Source organism: Sphaerodactylus townsendi, linkage group LG09 (assembly GCF_021028975.2).
Source record: "Sphaerodactylus townsendi isolate TG3544 linkage group LG09, MPM_Stown_v2.3, whole genome shotgun sequence".
NCBI lineage: Eukaryota > Metazoa > Chordata > Lepidosauria > Squamata > Sphaerodactylidae > Sphaerodactylus > Sphaerodactylus townsendi.
The window spans coordinates 36,740,159-36,757,490 of NC_059433.1; positions in this window are offsets into that span (position 1 = coordinate 36,740,159).

Below are 17,332 nucleotides of genomic sequence, written 5' to 3' on the forward strand. Positions count from 1 at the left end.
AATGCCCCCTGGTTCTAGTATTGTGAGAAAGAGAGAAAAATTTCTCTGTCAACATTTTCTACCCCATGCATAATTTTATAGACTTCAATCATATCCCCCCTCAGACGTCTCCTCTCCAAACTAAAGAGTCCCAAACGCTGCAGCCTCTCCTCATAGGGAAGGTGCTCCAGTCCCTCAATCATCCTTGTTGCCCTTCTCTGCACTTTTTCTATCTCCTCAATATCCTTTTTGAGATGGGCGACCAGAACTGGACACAGTACTCCAAGTGCGGTCGCACCACTGCTTTATATAAGGGCATGACAATCTTTGCAGTTTTATTCTCAATTCCTTTCCTAATGATCCCCAGCATAGAGTTTGCCTTTTTCACAGCTGCCATGCATTGAGTTGACATTCCCATGGAACTATCAACTAAGACGCCCAAATCCCTTTCCTGGTCTGTGACTGATAGCACTGACCCCTGTAGCGTGTATGTGAAGTTTGGATTTTTTGCCCCTATGCAAAAGGAAAACAGGGTGACAATGACTTGAAGAAAGTTGCTGTTGTGGTTATTTTCCTACTGGTAAACTATAATATGAGTTAACATAATGGCATGTAATGAGTCAAATTGGAAAAAATAATAATGGTATTTTGGTTTTCCTGAGGGAGGGGGAAGATACATCTGCTAATTCCACAATCCCACTGCAACCACCAGTGTGGTGTTCTTGAAAGTTTACTTGCCCCAACATGTGGGTTAACTCAGTGTGCTGCAGTGGGAAAGGAATTGGCACACATTAGCATCACCTCTTCAGAATAGTCAAGAACACTTAACTACAAGGTTCAACCCATGGATGATAAATGTGTTTATCTGTTTCAGATGAAGTAGTGTTGGTTTTTATATCCCCTTTTTCTCTACCTCTAAAACATCTCAAAGTGGCTTGTAACTGCTTTCCCTTTCTTTCCCCTCCCCTCCCCACAATGAACACTTTGTTCAGTAAGTGGAACTGAGAGAGTTCTGACAGAACTGTGACTAGCCCAAGGCATTCAGCAGGCACTGTGTGGAAGAGTGGGGGAAAAAAACCAATTCACCAGAAATTGGTGAAAATTGGTCCACTGCTTATGTGGAGGAGTGGGCAATCAAAACAGGTGCTCCAGATTAGAGTTTGCCACTGTTAACCACTACACCACTGCAATTGGCAGTGATTTCTTGCTAGGTGAATGTGTGTCAAGGTGAAGAAGCATGTATTTTTGTCTTTTCTTATTTGTGAGATATCATTCATATGTTGTTGTTCTATACAGGGATGTCATTTAGCTCCTTTGACTGAAGGACATCTTCCCATCTAGAAGCAAGGAAAGTTTGCAACATCCATTGTTTTTCATGCCTTCAAACACTTTTATAAAGTGATTCATATAATTAATTTATCTTAGGACAGCAAAATGCTGAATGACAAGGTGAGGCTTTCACCCTTTCAATAAATTAGAGACATTTGCAATGAATTGCATAATATGATGAAGCACTAATGTGATTATTTGCCTCGGTATTAGAAGGGATTCATTTTTCACTACCAAATCAGGATTAAAACATGCATTTTAATAACTTAAATTACTCCCAAGAAGTGACCCTCAAGAGGAATCCTGATTATTACTATTTCATTCAATATTAACATTATATTGGCATATTTGCAGGAGAAATTTTCCAGACATAAAAGCACGCAACATATTTAATACTCAAATGATGTGTTCGGAGGTCCATGATTCACTCAAGCAGTTTTGGATCAAGGGTGAAACCATAAGTAGAACTCCCTTTGGACTATTACCCTCCCTGGTACCAAGTATTTGCTCGGCATCAGCAGTGGAACCTGTAATCCATTTGTTTGTTCATGCATACCTCTGGTTCCAAGGGAGAGGGTATGTTAATGTGCACTTGCCTTTAAAATAAATATGCCAGTAAAAGACAGAATGTCTAAGGAAAACAATGCAGAGTTATTTATGGAAGCCAGACAGGATACTTTTCCCCCAATCCACTTTTAAAAATAAAGCATGAGGCCCAATTGAAGCCTCCTAGCAGCCAACCAATAAGAAAGTCAGTGGGGAGAAGCTATTGTGTCCCAGTTTTTGTTGGCTGCTGCTAACACACCCACCCTCCATATGAAATCATGAAATTATTCCGTCACCTTTAGCTGCTAAACAGGAATTTGGGGGCTTCTTCCCTGATTGGCAATTGGGAGGAGCCTATTCTTGCAGAGTGATGTGCTTTGCTAAAAGGGTAATTAATTAGGCTTGGTTTAAGCCATAACTAGTTTCCATGAAGATAAGGTGGGTGGCTCATGATAGGTTCAAGAAAGGATAAACAAGGTCAGTGGTACCCTCTGGCAGAGTTTGTAAGCCTCCTGCGCTTTTAAATGGATGCCTTGCTTTACTTCTTCTTTCAAAGAGCCTCCATTTGCCACCCGACCAGGAATGTGAAACCAATAATTAACCCTAGCACAAAAGTTCTATTCCTCCTGCACGTCTTGTCAGTTAATTGGTTTGTGCTTCCCTCCCAAAGCAAAGCTTGGGTTATTCCATTTTTCCCCTTAACGACTCCTTACTAACTTCCCAATAAAATAAGGTTGAATAAAGTACGAGATGAAAAGTTCAATGGAGGCACACTGATGCTTCTTCCTCACCCCACTCCAAACGCAGGATCTTTTTCAAGAACTCCAGACTCACTCCAATCTAATCAGCAGAATCAGCTCCCCCACACAATAGAAATATTCCTTTTGTTAATTCTTGAAGATAAGCACGGTAGCTTAGGTGTCTTATAAAACACTTGTCCACCTAACGCCAAAGAGTTAAAGGCACGTTTAAACTGAATAAGCCGTCTCACGGAATCAGCCTTGAACTCAGCTCGATTCCAGTAAAGTGCGGAATCTCTGGTGCCAGGAGTCCCCCATTCAGCCAATCACAGCTGAGTGTTTCGGGCATGCATACAGCTGGCCAATCAAAAAATGCCACCTTCATCCCTCCATTCCTGTGGCAGTTTTTTTAATAACGTGTGTGGAGATAGACGGAACATGGCCATAGAACAGTAGCCAATCAGAACGGAGCGGCAAAGAGGCACAGGATGATTCTGCCCTCTGAGCTGGGATCAAGCTGGTTGCAGTGGGGAACAACAATGGCTTTGACCTAGGTTAGTACCCTTCTCAGGGAACTGGGTCAAACCTATTTTACTTGTGTGCGGAATCACCCTTTGTGTACTAACTTGGAAGTAAACCCCACTGAGATCAATAGGGGTTACTTCCACATAAGCATGGTTAGGATTGAGCTGTGAGTCTTTCTGGTGCCACAGACTAATTCAGCTAATCTCCTGAGTTGGAAGAGAAATTGATTTTTAAAAAATGGGAATATGCAAGAGGGAGGCACATGGCAGCATTGTTACTGTCTTAATAAAGCATAAAGAAATTGATAGGTGGCTGGTGTTTTCAGAGGGAAAACATCTGGTCTAGGTTTGTTAGAAAAAACAAGAATATCCTGAGGAAAGAGTCCTGCTCAGCCACCTGCAGAGCCTACATTTGCTTTACTGCTTTGGCTTTCTAGGAGGAGGAGTGATTGTTTCCTATGCATGCTATGAAGCCTTGTGTAACTAAGCTCCATGTGGTAATTGCTTATCTAATGCTTTCCTGAGGCAGGTAAGCAATAGAAGCAGCAATTATATTCTGAGATCTGAAAGTAGGATCAAGGCAGGATGCATCTTAACCAGGAATAATTAATCACTGTTCTTGAACTTCCAGATGATCTGTCCTCTCTCTCTCTCTCTCTCTCTCTCTCTCTCTCTCTCTCTCTTTCCTGGATTGGATAAATTATTTCTGATTTCAATCCCAATTGTCTCACTTCCATAGTTGGTTGCAACCTGTATTCACTCAGGTAAAGTCACACAATCACAGTCCATGGGCAAACACCCTCTGGAGAGCACCCAAGGACCTAGAGCTACATTTTGTAGCCTATTTTAAAAAAAATGATAGAGTAGCTTGTGATATTTTGATTTTAATATGCCAGTGAACATGGCAGGAAATCCAGAGGATAGGTGGGGATCGAAATCCTTTATAGCCTACCCCAAAGCTTGCATGTTTATTTTGTTGAAGAGGGATTTAAAAGAATAATAGAAAGAAGGTTGTTTTATGGTGGATAGGATTTGCGAATTCTTTAGGTGCTATCTATTTGCACTTTTATATTTGTTGTAATATGTTGTTGATGTATTTTCCTTTTTTGTAAGTCACTCCAAGATTTGAAAGCCATGATATTATTTTAAAAATAGAATGAATGGCATAAATTTTACTTATGAGCAAAGAAAACAATATACGAACGGTGCCTAACTTTGGGTGCTGTGTGGTTTCCGGGCTGTATGGCCGTGTTCTAGCAGCATTCTCTTCAGATCCTCTGAAGATGCCAGCCACAGATGCAGGCGAAACGTCAGGAGAGAATGCTGCTAGAACACGGCCATACAGCCCGGAAACCACACAGCACCCATGTGATTCCGGCCATGAAAGCCTTCGACAATACGGTGCCTAACTTTCTCTCCTTTTCTGTCTGTCTCTTATAAACACACACACATTTGCTTTTTTCAAATTAATTAGACTGAGATTTCTGAAGTATCACAAATAAAATCTGATCTACTCAGTTGAAGAGAGATTTTAATCAGCAAAATTACTCAAAGATGAAAGGATATTGCCATCTAAAATGACAGGATGATAGCAACATATTCCCATATTCCTATTTCTTCTGAAGAATATATAACTTTAATCTCTGCCACATATAACCCATTACTTTCAAAAGGGATATGATATTTTTACAAGATGAAATCAGTAGTTTAATAAATAATAACAAAAAAGGATAAGGTGGGGAAAAATTTGGTGAGAAGGAAAAGTACAGTCTTATATACAAATACAAAAATAATACTTAATAGTACAACTTAGATGGCTTTTGGCTGTTTGACAAGATTGCAGTTTGTTACAGACTTCTAAATTCTTTGAAATAAAAAAAAATAAATGAAGCAAATAATAAATATAGTTGAAGATGGGCAGCAGTTAAAAGGCAGGTTGGTGTGAGAGTGGGAAGGAGTGAAGGAAACGGGAAGAACACAAGTTACCAGGAGGAGGAATAAAAAAGGAAATAATATCAAGAAAGGATAGTAATATACCCAATGAAGCTTTACGTGCTGCCTACCATGCAACTGGATCCAAACTGGCTGGCATCATGCAATTTCACAATAAAGTGTCTGGCACTATACAACTGAGACACAATTTTCCTGGGAAAAGGCTGCCAAGGGAGACAAGGTAAGAATTAGAGATCTCCAGATAAGGCTGGGAGATCTCTGAGAATTATAACTGATATCCAGATTACAGAGGTCAGTTCACCTGGACTGTGATCTCTGTGACATTACACCTCTTCCCCAAAACCTGCTTTCTTCAGGCTCCACCCCAAATCTCCAGGAATTTCTCAATCCAGAGCTGGCAACCCTGGTGAGAAAGCTGAAGCAGGGACACAAATAAAGGTAAGTTGGCTGGTGGCTGAGAAGATGACAAGAAAGCAGTAAAAGGAGGAATGCAATAGGAGGTTTTCAGAAAGATAAAAGTGGGACAGAGAAAAATGAGATGCCCCTCAAGTCCTCTGCTTGTTGACATAGTAGAATGTTGGCATAGTAGAAAATTAATTGATAATAAAATGTATATTAGATAGCATAACTCAAAACAAAATATCATCTGTCAAATGACTCATTGATCCCATGTAAGAGAGCCTACTCTACTATATTTGTACCATTTAGAATAGCTTACACAGGGATGCTTAAATTATTTTGTCCAGGAATTAGACAAGCCAATAACTGTGCAGATGCAGATACTTTCAGTATAGTAACCATATTCAAGAGTTTCTTGCAGATGGGGGATTAAAGTCAGACACCCTCTTGTTTGCGTGCTGTTTTTACATTTACCTACTGCGAGTGTTTAACATTGGGAAGCATTCATGCGCTCTCCTATGGGCCCCTTCTGCACAGTAAATAAAAAGCGCTGTGCAAACTGTGTAAATGACACCAGTGTTGCCCTGATCCATTCACATGGCCGGCCCTCCCATTGACAGCAAGCACATTGGCAAAACCATGAGACTTCGCATGCCAGCGCAGCGGGGTTTTTTTGTTGGCCACTCATTTCTGTGTAGCTACACAGGAATGCACACATGTACACCCACAGCCACATTGACATTCCGTGAGACCCTGGTATGGCCCTATGTTCCTGTGTGGCTATGCAGACGTGAACTGGAAATTTAAAAACAAATGCAAGTGTGGCCGGAGCAGAAGCGCCTCCTGCCCAGCCGGTTGCTTTGCGCCTGTTGCAGAGCGCCATTTTTGGAAAGAATTGCTAGCTTAGCAATTCACCAATACACTGTTGGGGGTGGGGAATAGAGCGTTGCAGCTCCATTGCAGCAATGGTGGCTGTGTGAAGTTCTCTCCCAAAATGGTGTTTTTACCAACCTTAAACTGCTGTTTTTTGCCCGGGTGGAAGGGGCCATGGAGTTATGGGCCCCCTTCATAGTTCCTTGGAGCTATTTTTTATCTCTGTTCATTGTTTTGTTTATATTGACATGATGAAATACTTGGTAAGGACACTTCCTGCTTGTGTGATTGACTTCTCTAGTGCAAGTTAAAAACTCTATTTTTAATGAAAATAAGTAAAACATTCATATGCCATTGTTATTGTTTTTGTGGTGTTATCCATAATATGTATACTTTGTAGCTGATTAAGAGTTGTGGGTTTGTTACATTAATGTTTTAATTATTTTCATTAAAAATGGAGTTTTTAACTTTGCATTAGAGCCAGACAGATTTTTTTTTCCTTTTTGTTAGAGGTTTGTTAGAGGTTTCAGGTTTGATCAATATTGTCTTTGGCTCATTCTGTATTGTTGTGTGATAGGCTTCCCCAGATTGCCCAGAAGAGTAAATTCTACTGTAACTATACTCTGTGTATAACACATTATCTTCTTTCGGGTGTTGTGTGCTTTCCCGGCTGTGTGCCCATGTTCTAGAAGCATTTTCTCCTGACGTTTCGCCTGCAAATATGGCTGGCATCTTCAGAGGATCCAGGCAAAATGCTGCTAGAACATGGCCATACAGCCCAGAACATTTCAATGGCCTCCCTGTGCATTCTGACATAGTAACCTTCCGAACCCCATTGTTAGTGGGGTATAAAACTGAAATTCACAAACACCAAGACAACTTAAACAAGGCCCTTTCCGCACACATGTAGAAACGAGCCTCCACCGGCATAATTTATGCCGGTGGAGGCTCGGGGACCATTCACATGCAGCCCCCACTTCCCCCCCAGCCGGAGAGGCAGCTCCACATGGAGCCGCCTCTCAGTCAACCCCCTCCACTGACCTTCATGTCCAGCGTCGCTCTGGAGGGCTGCAGGGACCCACCCACACTGCCCTCCAGGGTAATATGGTTAATTTTCTCTCAGCTCATTCTGTTGGCAAGACCTTGCAGTAGTTGGCTGTGAAAAAAACTTTTTCAGGTTTGATCCTGCTAAATTTTTAACTGTCTTGTTGCAGGCTTCTGGAAGGGGGAAAACACCCTTGTCTTCCTCATGACAGATGAAAGAGTAAGGGCTTGTTCTTTTTACATTACTGCACAATTTTCCCCCGTAGCATGTTTCCAAATTATGGCAATATATCATCACATCCAATAGATCAGAATTCAGTCCTGGGTCAGATGTTGCTTCAACAGGTCATCGAAAAAGTGCTAATACAGGGTGTTTGGGGTTAGGCTTTAGCTTATGCCTTGGATATCCTTGATCTTGCATTTCTCTTAAAACAGACTAAAACCAAAATACCTTATTTGCAATTTGGAAAAAAAGATATCTGTATTTTTAAAAAACTTTATAACAAACACTCTTGGATAAGGTGACAATTTGAGCAATCATACACCTTTTATTTGATAATGAAATTGAAACATCCCTAGGAATTCATTTGTTGTTTCTATTTCATCCTCGGGGGAAGGAATGCATAAAGTTCTTAATATCGTAAAAAAGAATCACCTTCTTTAAAGCGTGTACAAAAAAAATACTTTTTTCAGATTTACAGAAGAGTTCTATTTATTAATTTGACATTAGGAAATAATGCAGATCATTCTAATGTCAGTTAAATTCATTGATTTATCTCAGTGGTACTGTCCTAAAGCTTCGCAGCGTTTGGGACTCTTTAGTTTGGAGAGGAGATATCTGAGGGGGATATGATTGAAGTCTATAAAATTATGCATGGGATAGAAAATGTTGACAGAGAGAAATTTTTCTCTCTTTCTCACAATACTAGAACCAGGGGGCATACATTGAAAATGCTGGGGGGAAGAATTAGGACTAATAAAAGGAAACACTTCTTCATGCAACGTGTGATTGGTGTTTGGAATATGCTGCCACAGGAGGTGGTGATGGCCACTAACCTGGATAGCTTTAAAAGGGGCTTGGACAGATTTATGGAGGAGAAGTTGATCTCTGGCTACCAATCTTGATCCTTCTTGATCTGAGGTTGCAAATGCCTTAGCAGACCAGGTGCTTGGGAACAGCAGCAGCAGAAGGCCATTGCTTTCACGTCCTGCATGTGAGCTCCCAAAGGCACCTGGTGGGCCACTGCGAGTAGCAGAGTGCTGGACTAGATGGACTCTGGTCTGATCCAGCAGGCTCTTTCTTCTGTTCTTCTGTTCTTAAGTTAATATCATGGATGTTGGCCATTTTTAAAATGATTACTAAGAAAATATATTCTATTGTACTCCATATTGTAACTTAATGTCTTATGAGTGGACTTTTGTGTTTTTAAAGAACAAGCTTCTTTTACATGTACAGAGACTGAAAGCTGGTTCTTTAAAAACACGTGCATAAAGCTAATTTCTCAAGCTTTAGGACACCATCACATTGGTCTGTTCCACAGAGCTGAAACAAGACATTCTGAGGATGAAAAAAGATGTCCTGGGAAGGCACTCCACACAACCTTTCCCCCAAAATGTTTTTAGGACACCTTATTTCTGCTTAAGATGTCTTTTTTTTAAAGAAAATGCTTCAAAATGCATCTTTTCTACCTAAGCCACCTGCAAGATGTCTCCTGTCTGGCTGGGCAGCATACAGAACTGAGGAAATGTCTTGTGTTTCCTGTTTGCCCATTTTGCTCTCTGCTTGGTTTCAACCTCAGCTTGCTCCTGACATTTTGTGTGCTTCCTCCCTTCATTAGCTTAAAGTTGCCCCAGGATGTTTCCTCTGCAGGCTCCAATCCTGGGCACCTTTTCAGCCTCAAAAGTACATAATGATACTCATCTGGTCCTGCTAATTCTGGCAATATATATTTTCCGTTTTTAAATTATTATTATTTTCAAGGAGCTATCTTCGTAGCTATGCAGACACACATAAGAGAATCTTAGCCACTAGGAAGACAGGTCTGCCTGCCATTGAAAAGCATTGGGTTGACCTGCCCTCCGCAGACTGACAATTTTTATGCAAGAAAAAACTAATTCAGCTGGCAGAGGGCAGGTCAACCCAATGCTTTTCAATGACTGGCAAACCTTTTTCCAAGTGGCTATGATTCCCTTCTGTGCATCAGTGTAGCTATAAAAATAGCTTCTAAAAAAATGGGAGGGTGACATATTGCCGGAATCAGCAATGAGCTGAGTACAACTATGTACTTTTGGGGTTGAAAAGGAGCCCAGGATCAGAGTCAAATGTCCTGGGGTAACCTTCAATGAATGGAGAAAGGAAGGATCCTAAAATGACATGGATACATGTCAATCAGAGTAATTTTCAAATTATAACCACTCCACTCAGCAATGTTTACAGATTTTCCTCTAAGAACACTTCCTCCAACTTAAGTGACTCTTTTTCTAATGGAACATACTACAGTCTAAGGTGCAATACTGCACAATTTGTAACTTCAAGTGGGGAATTGTTGGTTTTGTCAACATGTGCAAAGTTTATGCTATTATACTAAAATTAACTCGTTTGGGCTTCTCAGAGGGTTTTCTAACCAATTGCTATAAAAAGTTTGATAATTTTTCCTGACTTGCATTTGTGACATTCTGGCATCACATTTCATTGTGGAATGCTGAGTCTTGCAGGAGAACAATTATCCTAGCAGCTGGGCTATGTCATGTGAACACCTTATGAATTTCCATGCTTATGAGTTATATTACCACTGTATGCATATATAACACATTGCTAGTCTCATATGCTCACAGGTGCTCAAACTTTTCTTTCCATCTGTCTCTAATTTAAGAGCCATAGAGTTATACCACAAATCTTCAAAGGGAACTAATCCTAATTAAACAGAGAGGCACAACAGGAAATGCACTTCAAGTCAATTATCATATGGCCTGGATAGTGCTATCAGGCAGGAAGCCAAAGACAGAAATGCAGTGCCTGGAGTGTCCCCTGATGCTAATATCACTGCAGCTAATAAGACATTTCCATTCACATTCTTAAAGCATTATTTTATTTTAATCATAAAAGGTGCAGAATCTATAGTTTAGAAAAGTTTTTAAAAATCAAGTGACAAAAAATCAAGGCAAGAAAATAGTCTTCAGTGACCTTCCATTTCTAAAGTGTTTGATGAAAGAAACCTCTTAATTTGTAAAGGTCTGATTTACTTTCTGTTTGCCTGTTGTGCTAGTTATGAGAAATCAAAAGTTTTCCAACAATGAAGTCAAGGCAGCTGTCTGGAAAAAAAAGTCCATTGAGTTTAGTCATGTTTAGATGCTATGTTTTTGTTTGTGTTTACATTCCATGATGCTTATATTCATGAAATTCTGCAAACAGGCCCATCACTCCCCTGTCCTGGTGATTGATGGCATAGAGTGTTTGAACATTCATTGGGATCGCCATGAGAGGCTGGCTGTCCTGCTGGTGTACAGGTCACTTAGCGTACCAGCAGACAGTCTGTCGTGGCTATTGGAGGTCATCTCTGGGTGAGCATTGCAGCACCCAAACTTGATTGTTTGGGATGATTTCAATGTCCATGCCAATTCAGCCTCCTCCTCAGTAGCCACTGATCTAGTGTCATCCATGGTGACACTATGCCTTTCACTGATTAACACTGCAGATTCTACTCATCAGGGAGGCCACACTCTGGACCTGATCTTTGCAGCAGGAGTGCATGTGGACTTATCCTCTATTGATAGAGTGCTGTGGTCTGACCACTATGTTCTAGAGGCCCAAATTGATGCTGCCATTTCCCCCTGTCTAGGTGATGGGCTTATTTGGGCCCACCCACAGAGATTAATGGACCTTGAGTGGTTCCAGGCCATCCTGTGGGAGACCTCACCCACTGGCGACACTCTTGATGTGCTGGTAGGGGGCTGGGAGACCAGACTGTCTGAAGCCATCGAGCTTGTTGCCCCAAGTCACCCTCTCTGCTCCCATGCCAGATCAGCACCTTGGTATACTGAGGAGCTGCAAAGGACGAAACTGGTACTGAGAAAGCTGGTATATAACCCAATTAGGCTTAGGACCAGTCAGGAAATTTTGGTCAGAGCCTTTTTATTCCTGGTTCATGATGTTCAAGTTAATGGTGCTAAAGTTTTAATTAGGCCTGGTTGCTGAATGTTTAGGCTATAGCCATTTGGGCAGAGGTAGGGTAGGTTGTTCATGATAGACAAGTATAAAGAGTGAGCACCCTGAACCATCAAGCATGATGGAAGCTGGGTCCTGAACAGACTATCACTGGCTTTATGGTAGAATGGGACTTGTGAAGGAGCACTTTGGGGGCTGTGCAAGTTCCTTCTGAACCTTTAGGGCATATCAGAGTAGGGGGATAAGGCTTGGCATCTCTTAGCACTTTGTGTATGGACAAAGATAAACAAGGCCATCAGTAGCTGAGTTTGGAGCCAGGGTTAATTTGTCAGATAAAGGAAGCCTCGTGCATCCCATCCTCAATGAAGTATAATGGATTGCATAATGTAATTGATATAATTTAATTGATGATATATAATTTAAATAAACAATTTAAATGGGGTGCTGTGTGGTTTCTGGGCTGTATGGTCATGTTATAACAGCATTCTCTCCTGATGTTTCACCTGCATCTGTGGCTGGCATCTTCAGAGGATCTCTGAAGATGCCAGCCACAGATGCAGACAAAATGTCAGGAGAAAATGCTGCTAGAACACGGTCGTACAGCCCGTAAACTACACAGCATCCCAGTGATTCCGGCAGTGAAATCCTTCGACAATACAAAGTATTTAAATGCTGTGGTCTCTTTTCTTCATCTGAATTACTGGATTAATAGGGGTTTTTTTGGGGTGGGGGGGTGGGGGTGGCGGTTTACAGTTACAGCAATACTGACCATTAATGACCCTCATGAAAAACTGCTAGAGACAAGCAAAAAGGCTGAATATTTATGACTATGAAAAAAGACATGGGACATTTTTTGAAATTTTACTATGAATGCCATTTTGTTTCTTCTGCTTATCAATTTCTCAGCAGGGGACTGAGGGTAAGGGGCAAGAGTTTATCCACCACGGGCAGACAAATTGGATTGGATATTTAATTTATATACCACTCTCTCCCGAGAGGCTCAGGTCGGTGTACAACAACATAATAACAGCAGCAATGGTCATGCCATCATACAACAATCATCAATAAACATTAAATAAACATTAAACATAACATTATGAACCATAGCATTAAACCACAATAAATAAAGCATTAAACATAACATATAAACAACCATAATTATAACATCAAACTGTAAGGCAACATAATCAGTATAAACAAACAGTAATACAGCATGAATGGCACTTTCCCTCTCTGTAGTATAAAACTACTGAGAACATAATAACTTAGAAACTACAGTCTACATCTATTATAGCAACATAACAATTTAAGAGTAATGCTGCAACAATCAAATGGCAACAGTATAAATTACTGTAGCTTAGTAACTTAAATTAAACACAATCACCATTTCACTAAGCTAAAGCTAAACCCAGTAGGCCAGCCTAACACATAACCGCTATGGCTAATACTAATAAATAATACAATTTCTCTAAGCTAGCAACTAACATTAAACTAACATTAAACCACAGTATCTATTTGCTAAGCTAAAACTAAACATAACTAGACTAAAACCTAATACATAAACAATTTTGATTAAAACTAACACCAACTACTAAGGTGGCCACTGCTGTTGTTGCCATCATCTCCGTATTGCTCTAGGGTCCACCCTATTTCAGCTGCCTGAGGGAGTCCTGAGTCAGGCCTGTCAAGTTCTGGCAAGTCAAACTGAATTCTTTTAAAAAGAGCTATTTCTTTTTTAAAAGATACTAATTTCATCACCCTGTTTTAAAGATGGTCGCCCTCTTTTTCAGTTTTTTTTAAACATTCCAGTCTGGAGCTAAAATGACTAAATTGTTAGTCTATATTGTCATTGTGCAGCTGATTAATAGAGGTTTGATCCAGCCAGTTTCCCCCTCAACCCCTCCTAGTTTCCTCTCCCCGCATGGCTTTTGTCCATGCAGGGACCATGGTCCCTAAGCTTTTTAATGAACAAAGAGGATTCCCCTTCTGTTTTTTACACCAGAAGAAACATGGTTGTTTCTTTCTGTATGGATGCTCTTCTGAAATCCATAGTTTTCATTTGCAGAGAAGAATTAAAAAAAACACATTGTGGCACTTGGATATGAACTGGACCTTGCCACCACCCAATTTAGAGTTAGATGTGTTATATTCTAGCAACCTAAAATCCTCATGAACTGTTTTTAGATTTGTGGGCCGCAGCTCATGCTCTCTAAATGCCATTCATTTGTCTCTGCATGTGTACATTTAAGCATTCATTTATTGAACTTCTAGCCTGCTTTTCAGCCCCACCTCCCCAACAGAAATTGGCTTCTAAAGCAGCTTATAGCAATTAAAATGAATACAAATATCAATTAAAATATAATTTTGCTATATTCTCTCTCCAGGAATTATGGAAAGGTTCCCAACTGCTCTCTCTCTTCTCTCTAGATCTTTATCGATGGCAGCTGGTGACTGGGAGGAAGGAAATCTTTGCTCAAGTTGGAACTAGAGACACATTTCATAGACAAATGTTCTGTTATATATGCTTCCAATGATCTACTGAAGATTTCTGTATTCATTATACACAAACATCAGGGGAGGAGCACCCACAGGGACATGCAGGGTCACATGCCATCCTGTCACGTGAGGGGTGCAAAATCACTCCCCACATCCCTCCTCCCCCGCGCCAACCTGGGAGCCGAGTCAGCCATGTGGAGGGTGATGTTGTGCCCCCTGTGCCGATTTGGCTTGTCTGAGTTGGCATGGTGCAGGAGGGAATGGTGCCCCCCCCCACATCCCTTTGCCTTGGCTGGGCTGAAGGAGCGGCCTAGCATGGCTGTCACAGGGCGCCCCTCAGCTCAGCACTGCCCCGCCAGACTGCCCGGGACTGCTGCCAACACAGGTAAGTGGGGCATGGGGGTGTAACTATCATGGGGTGGAGAGGCATGGGAACATAGCTACCATGGGGACACAGGGGCACCATTTTGCCCTGGGTGCCATTTTCCCCTGCTATGCCTTTGACACACATACAAATATAATGGGGATGTAAGAAAGGGCCATGAGAGCCAAGCACTGATTCATTCCTTCTGGCTCTCCCTTTCATGCTCTGTTTAAGTTCACATAATGAGCATTGTTGTCAAATGCCATCTAGCCTTTGTTTAAAAAACTCCAGTAAGCCTGTTCCACTGAGGAACTGCTTGATCAAAAAGATCTTCATCATGTTTTGCTCAAAATTCTTTTGATTACATTTCAACCCTTTGGTTCTCTTTTGTCCTTCTGAGATCACTGAAATCAACTCTTCCTCATTTTCTATATGCAGACCTTCAAATACTTGAAATATATTTCAATATGTTCACATCTTCAAAATTTATTTGCAATATTATTACAATGAAAAACAAAAAAGATGTGTCATACAAGTCTTCATTGTTTCCTTAGTTATGCTTCTTCTGTAGGGCTGCTTGCTCCAAGTTAGAAAATACCCAGAGAGAGATCTTCCACGGGGCGGCCTCACAACAGCCACATAAAGTAAATAACTGGCTAAAGCTTACTCAATAAGTTTCTTGGAAGCATGGGGATCCTTCAGTTCTAACCTATAGTGACTGACTTCAAAGTGACTTTCTACCATTTATTTAGTCTGCCCTTTTTTTGGAAGTTAATGCTTTTGATGGCAGATGTAGCATATTTCCAAGTATTTATGCTTAAGATTATTCCATTGCTTCTCAGTCCTATCTGCGTTTATGAAGAAGAAAGTTCACAGAGGTCCATATCACACAAATCTCTGAAAACATTTTGCAAACATTTGCAATATATATATTTTTAAAATCATTTGTCAGCACTCACCCCCTTGAAACAATTCCTTGCTGCCATTTTGTGGTTGTTCCATTTCTTTTTTAAAAAACCCTATGGATTCAATGTTACAAGGCTTCAATGTTGCCATTCTCAAGGGGTCATGTTTTCATAGCTATGAAGACACGACCCCCCCCCCAAAACAAAATTTTTAAAAGCTGACAAAAATACAGTGCCAGATAGCTGCCCCAAGCTCAGAAAATTATGCTGATGAAGTTGTCTGGGAGCCATGGGAATAATCTTAAAGAGGTTATACAGCAAATTAGAAAATTTTCAAAATGTTTTTACTAAAAAAAGGTGGAGAACAGCATGCAAATAAGACGTTTTCATGCTGGAAATAAAACGTTTTGGCATAAAAAACATTGCAGAACTTCATAGCGATTTTTTTTTCCTGCCTGAAAACATTTTATTTGTGTTTTGTGGAATGGACCAAAGTTTTGTAGCCTGAACCTATTAGAAACTGCTCTATTTCCTTTTCTCCTTTATCACAGAAAAAGTTCAAAAACTTTTATAATTGAAATGTCATGCCTTCTGACAGTTGAAATTATCTGCATAGGACGTGGTGAAACAATGGATTATTAATGAAATAAACAAATAATAACGGACATTTCTGCAATGTTTTTATTGCCCACCTTCTTTATGAAATTCTGAATAATCCTGAAATAATATTCATAATTCTACCAATGATTTTTTTTTCAAAACCTTCCCTGCAGTCTTTATAAAAGAGTTACTTTTATTGTTTCCTAAGTGTTTGGCAGATGTACTCCCCTTCACCCCATCTGTCCTTTCCCAGCTGGTCATTTCTAACCATTCAAGGAAAATATAGTTTTGAAAATGAACCCTTCATGCCAAAATCTTCTGTAATGATCCTCTTCCCATCTGCCCTGTCTATGTTCCCATCTCAAACAGATGCCTAACCCCATTGTGAGTTCTGTTCACCATGCAATAGCTATCCAAAGTTTTAAGGCTGTGAAGTTAACCCTCTTTTACCAATCCATCTTGTAGCCACCTTCAAAGGGTTATGATGTGTGTATTGCCTGACAATTTTTTTTGTACAGGCATGTACAACCGATGATCCACTAAGCCAAATGGAGACTTTCCATCAGGTACTGAGCTTAACAGACAATATCTGTTTCTGCAGGAAGCAAAAACAGGTTTATAGCACTCCTGGCAGGCACCAAAAATAGCTGGTGGGTCGTGTCTGGCTTGGAGGGTTATAAATTGGACAGACCCGTTCTACCCCAATTCCCATGTTTTCCGACCCAATTTATCTGCCTCTCAACCTACTTATTCATTACTTCTCAAAAGCTTTGCAAGTCTGAAAAAAATGAAATTACTACAGGAAGGAATCTCTAATGAGATGCAAGAAATGACTCAGCTAAAATGCCTTATCTACAAATTAGCTAAACAGGATTTTAGTAATTTTAGTTCCACTGAATTCATGGGTAGCATAGCGTCAAAGCTAAAAACATGAGCATTGAACTAGGACATTCCTGATTAAAAAAGGAAATGAGTCCAACCGTAAATTTGTTTGCCTCTCAAGAGTGTCAGTTCTTCAGTAAGTACCCATATGGTCATTTCAACTCAAAAAGCTAGTTGAAAATTCTTTTAATTGAAGATAGGCAATTAGGGCTGTAAATCATTTTTTTCTCTGTATTTTTCAGATTTATTGGATGCAGAATTTTTCAGTAAAGCTGAAAAAAAGCCAAATACCCATACCTGTAAATGGGAAGATTTTTTCCCCCAGAAATCTGAAAACTTTTGGCTTATTTGAGTTGACTCCAGGGTGCTGTTTTTTTAAGTTAGACGCACCAAATTTGCAGCACAGCTGCAAATGACTGTCTTTAGAAGAACCCTCAAGTTGGGTAAAGTTTAGTTTAGGGAGTCCAATTTTATAGGCCCCCAAAGAGAGTGGCCCCATCTTAGAAGGTGGCCCACCTCAGGGGCACCCATTT